At 36.6% G+C, this 15232-nt stretch overlaps 1 protein-coding gene across 1 annotated transcript in view; it reads left to right on the top strand.

Moving 5' to 3' along the window:
* Positions 1-12765: 12765 nt before the first annotated feature.
* Positions 12766-15232, top strand: part of SCAR (wiskott-Aldrich syndrome protein family member 3 SCAR) — a 48770-nt gene continuing 46303 nt past the window's right edge. The window contains exon 1 of the mRNA XM_085952687.1: positions 12766-12932. The gene's annotated coding sequence lies outside the window, so the exon portion shown is untranslated. The remainder of the gene's footprint in view (positions 12933-15232) is intronic.

Here is a 15232-nt window from a genome sequence, read left to right as displayed (position 1 = left end):
GGACGAGTGACGGCGCCGGAGTCGAGCAGTGTTGCCATATTTTCAAAGTGGAATTATAGTACAGAGCCTCCAAAATTATAGTATTTGGGGATAAAATATAGTACGCGTTGTCATCTGTTGAAAATGAAAATTTTGCCAATTTTTCATAGTCGGCTCGTTTTTATTAGGAGAAATATTTCGTCGCGGGCCGCAGGTTCCCAATTTTTCATAGTCGGCTTTTTTTTTAGGAAAAATATTTCGCCGCGGGCCGCAGGTTCCCAATTTTTCATGGTCGGCTTGTTTTTTTAGGAAAAATATTTCGTCGCGGGCCGCAATTTCCAAATTTTCGAAGACCACTCGATTGCGAAATGGCAAATGCAAAATTATAGTACTTTTATATTAAATTATGGTACGATTTTCAAAATTATAGTATTTTGGGCGTACTATACCTATTTTATATCGTACATAGTACGAGGACCAAAATTATAGTACAAATACTATAATTATAGTACGGTTGACAACACTGGAGTCGAGGCACCTTATCTATGGTCGAGGCCGACTAATATCAGTGTTGCCATATTTTCAAAGTGGAATTATAGTACAGAGCCTTCAAAATTATAGTATTTCGGCAAAAATTTAGTACGCGTTGAATGACTAATACTTTTCTGCATTTTCAAAAAATTCCAAGTCAATTAACGGCTCGTCTTTCGAGACAAAATTCAAATGTAAAGTGACTAAGGTCTCGTTTTTTTTAGACAAAGTTCAAAAGTAAAATAATTAACGTCACCCTATTTTTAACAAAAGGGCTTTTTTTAGCGGTATTCTTCATCTATTGCTGACTTTTTTCCGATTTTTCAAAATTGTACATAGTACGCACCCGAAACGTATAGTACAAATACTATAATTATAGTACGGTTGGCAACACTGACTAATATACTTTTAGGCGATGCACCAGTGTTGCCATCTTTTCAAAGTGGAATTATAGTACAGAGCTTCCAAAATTATAGTAATTGGGGGAAAATATACAACGCGTTGTCATCTATTCTTTTCTGTTGAAAATGTATAGGTTATTTGTTTCTCAAGAAAAAAATTCTAAGTCAAAGTTTTTCAAGACAATTTGAGAAACTCCGAGACCTCTTATTTATTTAGGTACCTTTTCCGAATATGCTTACCGAAAATTTCATTTTAAACCAAAGTCAAGGGAATTTTTACGTTTTTCGAGCAATTTTTTTTCCAAGTTCTCCAAATCTTCTTATATTCCGAAACGATAGTACTTTGCACCAATTTATAGAAATATAACGAAAATATCGAAATTTTAGTACTTTTACATTTTTTTCCGATATTCAATATTATAGTATTTTGGGCGTACTATACCTGTTTTATGAATAATACCTAAAGAAACGTGATTATTTAATAAAGGAAATGATCCTACTCCAAGAACACTATAAAGCCCAAGAAAATCGGCTGTTCTATAGAAAGATAAATAATGTTAAGAAGGGTTTCAAGCCTCGTATCACAATGTGCAAGGATGACGTGGCATGATACTCACAGAAAAGCACCGTATTCTTGCCCGGTGGATGGGTTTCTTTGATCAACATTTAAATACCCCCTATAAAGATGCCGGCAACACTACCATTAATACTCCTGACCAGGAATCAGAACAAAGTAGCATGGATAATAACGAAGAACCACCGACATTAAATGAGGTAAAAGGTGCCATGTCAAGGTTAAAAACAAACAAATTGCCTGGAATAAATAACCTGCAGAATTAATTAATAAAATTTTCAGAAAAGATGCCAGAGGAGGAGTGGAAGGGTGGGCTAATTTGTCCCCTGCACAAGAAAGGAGACCAACTAGAATGTAGTAACTACAGAGGAGTGACACTCCTTAACTCTGCATATAAACTGTTGTCGATTCTGATATTCCAGCGGCTGGAACCCATTGTAGAAGGAATACTTGGGCACTACCAAGGAGGCTATCGACGAGGGAGATCATGTGTTACTCAAATATTCACTCTAAGACAGATTCTATTTCTATTCTATTTTAAGAATTTGAAATTCCGACGAAAATAATAATTAAACTTGTAGAGATGACAATGACACCAGTACAATGCCGGGTGAAGTTTCAAGCGGAAATATCCGAGGCATTTATATCACTGAATGGCCTAAGGCAAGGTGACGCTCTGGCATGCCTTCTCTTCAATATTGCGCTAGAAAAGGCGATACGTTTTGCAAAGATTGATGCCCGTGGCAGCGGTACGATATTTACTAAGCCTGTGCAGCTGCTGACGTATGCCGATGATAACATCGAGATCATTGCCATATCAGAATCTGGCGCTGAAAAAGTCATTCACAGCACTCGAAGCCTCTGCCAAAAGAATGGGTTTACAAATAAACGAGGCAAAAACTAAATACATGCATGTCTATGTCACACCACGAGAAGTCGCACCAAAGTTAGATATTGGTGCATACAAGTTTGATACGGTCGACAGTTTCATATACTTTGGATCTCTTATAACTCGACATAATGATATTACAGAAGAAATCAACAAGAGAATCATGTCTGCGAATAAATGCTACTTTGACCTGTTAAGACATTTTAATGATAATTTAAGACGCCGTATATATGGACCGATCAGGGATGGCACCAATTGGAGGTGAAGATATAATGCTGAGCTCTACGGGCTGTACGAAGATTGCAGTGCAGTTCAATCAATTAAGATTGGGAGACTGCGATGGCTAGGTCATGTGCACCGTATGAATGACAATGAACCGGCAAAGAGAGTGATGTCCAGCAATCCAATAGGACGTAGAAGAAGAGGGAGGCCAAAGGTTCGCTGGTTGGATGGAGCTGCCAGTGACTGCCGTATTCTGGGGGTACTTACTTGGAAAGCGGCCACACTGGATAGAGACAGGTGGAGGGAGCTGTTGGAGGAGGCCAGGACCCACACCGGGTTATCGCGCCCCTGACGATGATGATACCTGTTTTATATCGTACTTAGTACGCGGGCCAAAATTATAGTACAAATACTATAATTATAGTACGGTACCATCACACTGCACCATAGATTATATATGAATCATAGATAATAATATAATAATTTGTAATGTTTACTTTAACGTTTATCTGCTTGCTTCGCTAGCACGTGGATGAATAATTATATTTGAAAAGCAAAATTATCCATCGTAAAATTAAGCAGTTTGGCAGAAATTATTTAAGAATTACAGCACCAGAGACCATACGTTAATCATTAATCAAAGATTGTACACGATCAGTGCTTTGCTCAATTTACAGATTCTCATGCCGGCGCTCCATTGGCTAGAATCCAAAAGTCCGAGGACCAAAGAGATTGGACTCGTCTATCTTCGATCTGGACCAGTGACGTCCCGTGGAGGTAGGCAGGTTGAGCGTCGATTGGGGGCGGCAGTTACTCGAAGGGCGGCAAATCGAGGAGAATCATTAGGTATAGGTATATAGAAATAGCTGCCTACCTAAATAGCGAAAATAAAATAACGAAAATATCTTTCCATTAGAAGGAAAGCTACACGGATCGCCCTTAATTCCTCAAGACATAGCAAATTAATGTACAGCAAAATTGAAATGAAAGAAACTACTGTATTAACAACGTCAAAAAATCCCCACTTTTGGCGGAAAATATTTATAAATTTAATTTTGTTAGTTTTAGTGGTAGGTATATATTTTTAATAATGTACCCAACCAATACATTTCTTAGATATTGGAGACATGAAAGGATGATAAAAACTACTGTAAGTATAAAAAATTGGGCGGCATTTTGTCTAGGGACGTCACTGCCGAGGACAATAAATCGTCCGATTTGTCCATGCTCTGCTACTGATCAACGAATGAATAAAAAAGTTGAGCTTTCAAAAGTCATAAGTAGGGCCCGGATTTGTATGCAACAAATAACATGGTTATATGCATGCACGTATGCACTTAAAATCAATAAAATATGCACTAAAACCAAAGAAATGTGCAGTTAAAAATTGACATTTTTTGTGGGAAAAAATTGTAAATACCCACTTTACCCAATATTAGTGACAAAAAATCGAATAACTAGTTAATAATTTTTCAACATAATACGATATCAGAAAAAAAAACATAAACAAAGAATATAAAGTTAATCAATTACAATTTTCAAAATAGTTTTTTCACAAGTACCTACAAATAATTGAATAATAAATGCAATGTAAACCAAACATAACTTAAAAAACAAAAACGACACACTTCTATGGATAAATACAATTTTCTGTTTTTTGCCCGAAAAAAATTACATTATTTTTTTCAATATTTTGCTCTGGCCAGTGGCGCACCCGGGGGGGGGGCAAGGGGCCTTGGCCCCCCCCAAAAACATTGAAATTGAAAGCCAATAGATAGACAAATAAAAACACTGGCAAAAAATGATTTGAAATTCTCCAGCACCCTCTAGAAAAATTTCTTAGATTTTAATTTCTAACACAAAAATTTCGAAACACTACTGTCGGGTTTTTTTAGAAACTCAATCTCTAATGGAAATGTCAAACAATTCTCGGTGTCCACCCGAATTCCGGAGTGGTGTACACCGAGTGCAATAGACAAAAGTCCGATAAACGAGAAATTAGGCTGTGTTCTGTTGGGTAGGTTTGTGTACCTATAAGTTAAATGCAATAATACTTTTTTTCCATTTTCAATTAATATTTTGGAACTTCACTATTAAAAACCCAAAATCGACGATAAAAATTCGGCGAAAAGTACGACTACACCCACCACCATGAGCTGACAGAGCTACAGCCTAGGGGGCCGTGCTTAAGAGGGCCTGGCGTGGCGGCTCATCTAATTGTGAGATAAACACACACCAGAAATTTGTTATATTATTAAAAAAAAATCGCATGTGGCGCTATACTACTTCATCAAAATTAACATAAAAAATATGAAGTATGATGAAAATATGATATTCGTAACTACATGATAAAAATTCACGTGTATCATTTTATATTACAATTATTTTTAGTGTTTCTAGAAAAATAAAAGTGGTTATTTATTCAATATCGAAGGGTCGAATGCTACTTGGCTTGGTTCATAGTATGATAACGATCGATAATATGATATGAGGTCCGACAAATCAAGAATTCAAGGGAATTATTTAACAATATAGATAAATCCACGGAATACCATTTGGGAACACTACTGTAGAACATCACATTCCCCTTAACCCTGGTGATAGGTAAGGGGGCCCTCCAAACATTCATGATGTGGGGGCCATGCCCACCACAGTCGATGGTAGTGTATATAAAAAAAATATCGGTGGAATTCAGCATAAATATTGTGGCTCTAGACCAGTGGTTCTTAACCGGTGCACCGTTGGCTTGTTGCAAGTGCACCGCGAAAATAATGATAAAAGCAGAAAAATCCGCGAAATAGCGAAAACCGAAAAAATCCTTCGTGAAATTATGAAAGCCGATGAAAGATCTAATGTGATTTCGATGTTGCCGAATCGATCGCACGCGTCTACCGTTGGCCTCACAGGTTTTCGTTTCATAAATGAAAACAAAATAGTGGATCAATATCTATGCTGCAAAGAACTCCTCGAGCGTACGACATGACAATATGTTTTTGATTCTATTTCTTTATATTTTTTAGAACAATCTAAAATATGATGGAGGAATTTGTATGGATGGTGCTCCGTCAATGTTAGGCTCATTTAAAGGTTTTGTTACCCTCACAAAGACAAGAAACCCTAACATTATATCTACGCACTGTTTTATTTACACAGGGAATCTATAGTTTCGAAAACATTACCGCAGTGCTAAAACCTGTACTAGACCAATATGGTAAATTTCATCAAATCCAGACCATTAAAGACAGGCATTTTTAAAAAAACTTTGCATTTCTATGGAAGCTAAGTACAAAGGTTTGCTTTTTCACACTGAAGTGAGGTGGTTACAGTGGCGCACCCAGGGGGGGGGCAAGGGGCCCTGACACCCCCCAAACATGAAAATTATCAGAATGATTTTACACATTGAAATTGAAAGCCAATAAACCTTTGGGCTTAGACAAATAAAAACACTGGCAAAAAAATGATTTGTAACTCTCCAGCACCCTTTTTAGAAAAATTTCTTAGATTTTAATTTCTAACACAAAAATTTCGAAACACTAATGTCAGGTTTTTTTAGAAATCCAATCCCTAATGGAACTATCAAAAATTTCTCGGTGTCCACCCGAATTCCGGAGTGGTGTAGGTCATGGCTGGGGAGGGCTGACAGGGCTCTAGCCTGGGGGCCCGGCGTGTCGGGTTGACGAGATAATTGAGATAAACACACATCATAAATTAGCTTTATTAGTAAAAAAGTCGCCTGCGGCGCTATTATATTTCATGGCCATGAACATTTTAAATTACTTATATAATTGTGCAATATATTTTTTGATTATTATGTGTCGATACTCGACAGCTCCATTATTAAAGTGGATGTATTGAAAATCGCCAATAATTTACCTAATAAGTACCCTTAATTTGAACAAAAACACAATTTGAAAAACGTTAATGTAGTGTTTCACGCTGCCTTTAATCTTAGCGGTAGGTAGGGGACCCGCCAAATATCCTAGCCTGAGGGCCCGTTTCAGGATGTGGGGACCATGGTGTAGGTACACCGAGTGCAATAGACAACGAGAAATTAGGCTGTGAAGAAGAAAAAGAGCCTATGGGACTAATTTACATTCTCTTCCTTGGGCCCTCCCAATATTAAATCCTGGGTGCGCCACTGGCTCTGGCATTCAATTTTTCCGCATAGGTATCTGTCAGTATTTTGTTTATATGCGGAAAACTACCTCTCAACGTCCACTTGGGCAAACTTTAAATAATAGTGCCCGAGTTGACTTTCCACTGATAAATCCACAACTCGGAGTTGGCATTAAAAATGCAAGTGCATCTAAACTATCTTCCTTCCTAACTTAGCTATATTTCGATAAAATAATTTAAAAAAACTAAAATTATACATTCAAAAGCTCTAAAATATGCATTTATTTATTAAATATGCACTAATGCCTCAAATATGCTCTAACGTCTCAAATATGCATTAATATGCACAATAAAATTTTATTTTTGGATTCTATGTCTTTCAAAACAGATTTCTGTGCAACTCTCATAGCTGTGCATACATCCTAACAAAACATGCACTAGCATATAAATCCGGGCCCTAGTCATACGTTGCGATTAACGTAGGTAATGCCTTCCAATAATCTTACAATTTTGTGTTATCTACATGTAGACTTAGCTACATAAAATAATATAGAAGTGAAAATAACACAAGTTTTACGTTTTCTTTGAAGAATTTCATAAATACACATTAAAAAATAATTGATAAATCTCTCATTTTCTAATGTGTAAATTAAAAAAATAATTAATAAAAATGTTTAAAATAATTACAGATTTTTCGTCGAAAGTAAGTCGTAAGTGGAATCGAATTTACGTAGTGATCGACGGACGAAGCCCTACAATATCAAACATGTTTGAATCCAATTTGAATCCAACGACTCTGGTCTGCGGATTTAATAGTCCGCAGATCTGGGGTGCTCCACGCGAAAAACCTGCGTTCAGTGAGTAGGTACTATTTAACTGACCATCAGTGTTGCCATATTTTTCTATGTTGATAGTACCAAAGGGTAAAAATTATAGTATTTCTGAAAAAACTATGGTACAGGAACATTTTTCGTCTCGAATCCTTCAAAATAATAGTATTTTTGGTATATTTAGCTAAAATTATAGTATTTTACATTTTTCAAGGATTCAAAATTATAGTATTGTACTATAATTATAGTACGGTTGGCAACTTTGCTGACCATACTAAGGGCTTGCGCAGACAGAGAGCGGTCGGAGTTCTGCGTTCAACCGACCGTTGACCGCTAGCGTTCAGGGACAGCAGACAGGTGGCGGTCAACAATAAGCGTTCCATTTGTTTACAAACGTTGTACTGACACAAGCGCTGCATAATGCGAGACCGCTATATTCCGACTGCGAGTGGAAGTGAGAAAGCACCGCTGTTGCGTACTCACTCCCCCGTGTGGTTTCGCTCTATGTTGTGTGACTGCTCAAATTCCTATGACGGGACTGGACGGGAGGTACGGCGTTCTTTGTAATTCCGGGCATAGAACTCAAGAACTCTAGCGTTCCAATTGACCGGCGCGGTCTGACCGCCGGCTGTGTACCCATACAGTATGAAGTCCATACAGTACAAAGAACGCCGAACTCCGAACGCGGAACGCAGACCGCCTGACCGCGCTCTGTCTGCGCAAGCCCTAAAGGTTCAAATAGACTATCAGTCTGTATCATTCAACCTGAATCAAACAAACGAAATGGAACCGTTTGGAAAGGCCATCCTCCCACGGCGCAACTGAAGTCCGACGGTACTGAAACTAAAATTTCAGCCAGTATCTAGCTAATGTATTTCAATGGCGGCTCGCTGACGGCGAGACTGGAATCTCTCAGCTTCAAAACGGTCGCGAAGAGACGCGACATGCTAGTCGCGCGGTCTCTGAAGTTTCCAGTCACCGTAAAACAGTGGTACCAACATCATTAGATTTCGGTGAAAAATCATATTTTCTTACCAAAATTGGTTAAATATTAATCGGAAAATTAAAATAACCTTATGTAAACGCTGCAGCGCGCGTGTTGTCAGTTTTTGTACAACACAGCTGATAGTCCAGTTTGACAGTTTGAGGTTATGTGATTATTATTTCAACTGGGTTTCAGTAGCGCCGTGTGCGAAGCATCACATTGGTCAGTTTATGAGTTCCTTCACAAACCAGTTCCATCAGATTTCAGTTGCGCCGTGGGAGGATGGCCTAAATGTCCACGGAAACGCTTTTCTGACGACTAATTAGTGTTGCCAGTACTTAAAATTAATTCATAACATATTAGTCTCTAAAACAGAAACATATTTATTGAAACGTCAACTTCTTATGAAATTCTAACCTCCTATCGTTGTCTACAATAATACAAATTCGTATTCATTCGTTTTAAATGTACAAAATATAAAGAATGCTTCGTGAATAAGTAGCCATTTAGTTAATTTATAAGATTTATAGGTATGACAAGTTTTTAAAAATTACTTTTGATAAGAGCTTTTTATAATTGACCACTTGTTCATGTCGACAGTATGATTTTGTGACTTAGACGACAATCGAACATATTACTTAAATTGATAAAATTCGTTAGGTAGGTAATATAAAGATCATTCCGGGTTGATTTAACACAGTTTGTAGCTTAGAATCTCCGTTACAAAATATAAATAAAATGAAAATAAATTCTTGGTCTGACATAATAATTATAGTAATGATATTAAATCGAACTTGGATCGGTATTGATTATTAATCTATAATATACATTATTCAAGTAAACTTCTATGGTGTAAATGTCTAACATATTAATATGAACACCTCATGATATATACCAAAATGCCGAATAATGCTTATCAACACTTTGACAGATTGCCATTAGTCTATGGATCGTCCGAATCGGTTTGAAGTTTCATGTCAAACCATTTCTGATGGTCCGAGAATGATTTGATTTTCATTGATACACTGAACCAAACGTCAAATCTCAAACCATTTCCGGTCAACTGTCTACTCATACAATTTGTATGTATATTGTCTATGGTTTAATTTGATTTGTTTCGTTCAGGTTGAAAAAAACGAACCTGTAATATGACGATTGGGCACATATGTGACAAGAGCGTTTTAGTGTCTTTTATGATCATATCTATGCCATTCCGTTTACACATAAGCCAATATAATTATGTCAAAAAAAACTATGATAGAGGCGTGGGCATAGATGACACCCGTATGTGCCAATCCGTTTACACACGATGCCGTAAAATCTATTGTGTCACATATTTGCCACTGATAAATACTACCATAATATAATGACGTTTGTCAAACTTTATGGTTGGTACGCCTTCGTAAACGTCAAACAGATAATAACGTCTCTGTTCTGGCAGAACACACTAACTGGAGAATTCTAGTTTTGAGTAATTTGACTTTGAAGTTGTTAAAATGTTTTAAATGGTGAGTTTATTAAGTAATCGTAAAAAGGATTACTTTAAAATAAAGACTGTTTATTTATTAAAAAGGTTACCAGACGGTAAAGTTTGAAATAAGTAACATTTTGGTATGATGACTAACTCAATATGTCATTTTTTCGAATTAGTGTCTTCTGCCAGAACAGTGACGATAATATAAAACGAAATAAATCAGTAGGCTTGTTAGTGAGATTTTAAATTTATTTATCTATTTATTTAACTATTTGGTTCCTGTCCATATCATATTATAACGCCGGCGGATGGAGCTACTGCCGCGGCAATCGTGGCATATTTTATTGTTGGTAGACAATAAAAAACCAAGACGTTGAAGAGCTTGGGTGCGTGAGTGGATTGCAAGACGGGAGACTCTCGGATGCTACAGTAATTTAATAAGAGAGCTAAGAGCTGAAGATACGACAATGTATGAAAATTTCGTACGCTTGTCGCTGGAAGATTTCGATGCATTATTGTTAAAGGTTGAGCCGATTATGAAAAAAAGACACCCATATCCGTAAAATCGTCTATTCCGGGTGGGTGCCTGATGAGGTGCCTCCGAATCCCTCGGCTAGCTCTGAGGGTGGAAGTGGAGATTCATCGATGTAGGAGAGCAGGCAGTGGTCTCTTGGATTGGAGTATTCATGAAGGGGCTTCAAATGAAACTCGTAAAAAATTAATTAAGTCCTTATATTGTCCACATTCACACTTGATTAACAAGTTTTAGTTTAATTATAGTCAAAGGGTTGTTTATTGATACACATAATTAATTATTACTTAGTTACACAAAGTCAAGTCAAGGTCCAAGTTCACGATTGTTCACAATTTATCAAAGTTCACATAATTCAAACAAAGCTGTCACCGATATTATACAATTATTATTACAAAGCGCACGGAGCCGTCATGAAGAAGCTTTGGAAACTGATGGCCAATAAAATAAAAGTTCGAAAAAAAAATTCAGGGCCTCCGTTGAAGAACCGCTGTTCAAAACTAAAACTTTCGCGTCTCCAAAATGATTAAGTACTGAAGAGGTATTTATCTTAAAAGTCCCGTTTAGGTACCTATTTATAAGTCCCAGTTAGGTATTTATCTTCAGGGGGTGACTTTGGAGTGATAGATCTACTACGCACGGAGCCACTAGACTTGAAGATTATGATTTTGTATGGAAAATTTTTGGAATCAAAGACAGAAAAAACACTTCCACGCGATCTATGACACATATACAATAATATTCATATACAACCTGTGACAACATGTTTGGCATAGATGTCACAGACATATTGGAACTAGTGTCACACAAAATTACCGAGGTGTTTAGCGCTTGGCCGTAGTCATGGGGCGTCTTCGACGCGGAATAGGCGCGGGGACGGGCACGGGTAGAGTGTCCGTAGTAGCCCGCGCGCGTCCAGTCGTGTTCAGCGTCAAATCAGGGATAGGAAACCATAAACACAGAAAAGCTTTTACTGGAAAACTCCTATTTGAAATGGCAAAACTTTGCAGCAAAATATGGGGCCAATGAAATCAATATGGAAAGCACTAATTTAACAGAAGAATTTTATAACTTATACAAGAAACTGCAGGAACAACCAGACAAGTTTTTCGAAAAAGAGTAACATGAGAAAATATTTGATTAAGTATATTCTAATTGATCTAAGTTTTTTCTATTCCTTTTGAGTCATTTTTTGCGATCCGACTATCGCCTTTTGGCATCTTCAAATACCACCAATGGTGAATACACACTGTCATCTGATACAGTTAATTCCTGTTTATTTGGTAAATTTATATAATATATGAATTTAAATTCAAATTCCATCAAGTACGCTTGGTCGATTTTATATTTTGATTATATATTGGATAATATGTAAGTTAAAGTTTAAAAAAGACTTTTCCAGACCTCTGGTGGTTTGTGAAAATAATACCATAAATACACCAGACGCGCGCGGTAAGCTCATGATGGTTTGAGACACCCGCTACTCGCTCGTTTCCCGCGTCGGCGCCTGTCTATTCAGTGCGGACACCTCTATGCGCGCAGTATGGGAAGAGCCCGACGCATGTACGATCTTGCCTGCGTCGAACTAGACGCGCCAAAACAACACGCGCGAACACCCGTCCCCGCGCATTGTCTACGGACACGTCGAGACGTGTTCATACGTTTGAGTTGCCCGCCCCGCGCCCGCCAAACCACCACGGACGAGCACTTACACTGAGCCAAAAATCTATGACATAGAAGGCTGTCATAGATCGTTTGACATAATATATGTGACAGTCTATGACATTGTATTTACACTCAGTGACACAGGACGCCAACATAAGAAACGGGTTTTTCGACATATTGTGACCGATCGTCATAGAGTGTATTTGAAGCATAATGAATGACATTTAATTATTGTTTTAGTATTTATTTGAACAATAAGTAGGTAGGTACCAACCTACCTAATTAGATTATTTGGAAGGATCTTAATCAATGTTCTTTTGGATCGTCAATGTGTATAGTAAGTAGGTACACAATCACCTCATTTTAAAAAGAGGTATTGTTGATAATACAGCCTTTTTACTAAAATGTTTATCATAGACTAATATACTTTATACTATTGTCTATGATCGACAAATCACTATTCTTGTCGGTAAAACAGAAATTTTACCAGTATTTCTCTTTGTTGGACAAATGCATAGATGTCACCATCAGTATTGATGCCGGTCGCTAAAGAACGCTGCCATATTTTATATCTTGCAACTAAAGGCGGTGCTGGCTCACTCGCCATTTTTTGTGTTGGTGGGAGTTTTCTCCATTCAAGAAGTTAACATTTTATTAATATTTTGTTTGGTGTGTGATTTTCGCTAGTGGATTTTTGGATACCACTATTGGATATTGTGCTGCGTAAGATTTAGGTAAGCCTGTCAATTTTTTCGTAACTGTCGCTTGGCAATCTTTGCCATTTGACAACTCTGCTACTTCACGATTCGCGATTGCACCTCAGACTGCATTTATTCGCAATTTAGTTGTAATTTTCACACGATTGCTGTATATTCCTCTTTGCTGCATAATATACTAGCGATGTTAACACGTCTCCTGAGGGATGGTGCAGGTTCTATCTCGCCGTCAGTAGTCGTCAAGTTCTTGGATTTGACTTTATAGGCGTTTACCCAAATGATTTGCCGCAGTCAATCTTATCAATTGATGAATAATACAGGTCTTCTGGGTATTGACGTTTAAGTATAAAGCATATGGTTTATAAAAGATTAAATGCAACTTTTGTTTAAAAGTATGATCGATGATTATTATAATGTTATTGACAAAACTATCAATTCTAACCTAAATATCTTTTTTTGGCAGGTTATGTATCTGACATAAAAAAATTAATATGTGTACACGCCGACTATAATTAATCATGTACGATCATTATTTAACTTATTATTATGATTAAATATTGTTGAGAATCATATCCTTTATGATGTGTGTATTGTAAATTAATATGATTGTGATAATAATATTATGTACATCTCTCGCTCACTTTGCTACATGGATATTGAAGGTATGATACCTGACATGACATTAGAATCCTCAGATTTTGAGAGAATCCCATCGCAGTCACATCAGTTGAAGAGGTAGGTACCTACCTATCTATTTACAAACAAAATAATATGATTTCTTGTGGGTTGTTTTGGCATACCGAAACACCTATAATAATCAAAATTTCGTTAGGCATGATTTTATATTATCATTATACATACCTACATTGTTTACTCTTTAGAATAGATATCACTTTATTCAGTCGTTATTTGGTAGGTATGATAATAATTTTTAGTCCTCACAATGATTGATGAGTAATTGTAGACGTAAATTTGATATTTAAGACGGTCACTAAACCAACATAATATTTTAATATATTATTTTGTTATCCGATCTTGGTATGTTATTATGTGCAGTCTAGCTCCCTTATTGGCTGAATTCAAAATTGTTATTAATATAACAACGTTTCCCAAAACAAAGCGCTTGGATATAGGTACATGTTATTCGTACATTTTCTTGTTTAATTTTCAACTAGGTAGCTACATAAATTTTTATTATTACCAGTAATATCTTTATCCGCATATTTCTACGATGTTATCAAAAATTGGACGTGGTATTTCTTTGAATCGACAGAGTAAGAAAATTATTATTACATAATGCAATAGATTTTTTAAAGAATTTTCACACAAAAGTGAAAGTAGATTAGCAACACTGAAGTCATACTTGTACTGCACCAAACCTTCTTATAAATATGCACTGAGTCTACCTATGATGAATGACTATTCATACTTTGGTACTACCTACCTAATGCTTCAAATACACTCTATGACGATCGGTCATATATATGTCGAAAAACCCATTTCTTATGTTGGCGTCCTGTGTCACAGGGTGTCACAGAGTGTAAATACGATGTCATAGCTGTCATACAATATGTATGTATAAATGTCGGAATGGCATAGCTTTGATCATAGACACTAAAACGCTCTTAGCATATATGTGCCCGATCGTCATATAGTCTATTTGAACCTTAAAGCAAGGAGCAGTGTTGAAATCTTTTCAAAGTGGAATTATAGTACAGAGCCTCCAAAATTATAGTATTTGGGGAAAAAATATAGTACGCGTTGTCACCTGTTAAAATATATAGGTTTTTTGTTTCTCAGAAAAAAAATAACGGAGAATTTGAGAAACTCCGAGACCCCTTTTTATTTAGGTACCTCTTTCGACTAAAAATGCTTATCGAAGAATTCCAGAAATTTCATTTTAAACCAGTCAAGGGATGTTTTTACGTTTTTCGAGCATTTTTTTTTCCAAGTTCTCCAAATCTTCTTATATTGCAAAATTATAGTACTTTGCACCAATTTATCGAACGGAAATATCTAAATTTTAGTACTTTTTACATATTTTTCCGATATTTAAAATTATAGTATTTTGGGCGTACTATACCTGTTTTATATCGTACATAGTACGCGGACTAAAATTATAGTACAAATACTATAATAATTATAGTACGGTTGGCAACACTGGCAAGGAGCAGTGATGCCAACCGTACGCTCTGTGGTCTTAAATCCTATCACAGTGAGGAAGGAAGCTTTCAACCTCCACTTATGCATTATTTTTACAATGCGTCTTTGGCTTTGTGTATTAAAAATGTGTGTCATTCAATGGCAATGGCTCATGC

Source organism: Rhyacophila brunnea, unplaced genomic scaffold (genome assembly GCF_057557595.1).
Source record: "Rhyacophila brunnea isolate RB1 unplaced genomic scaffold, BYU_Rbru_1.0 scaffold_3, whole genome shotgun sequence".
Classification (NCBI taxonomy): Eukaryota; Metazoa; Arthropoda; class Insecta; order Trichoptera; family Rhyacophilidae; genus Rhyacophila; species Rhyacophila brunnea.
The sequence above is the reverse complement of the archived record's forward strand: the minus strand, read 5'-3'. Positions and strand labels throughout refer to the sequence as shown.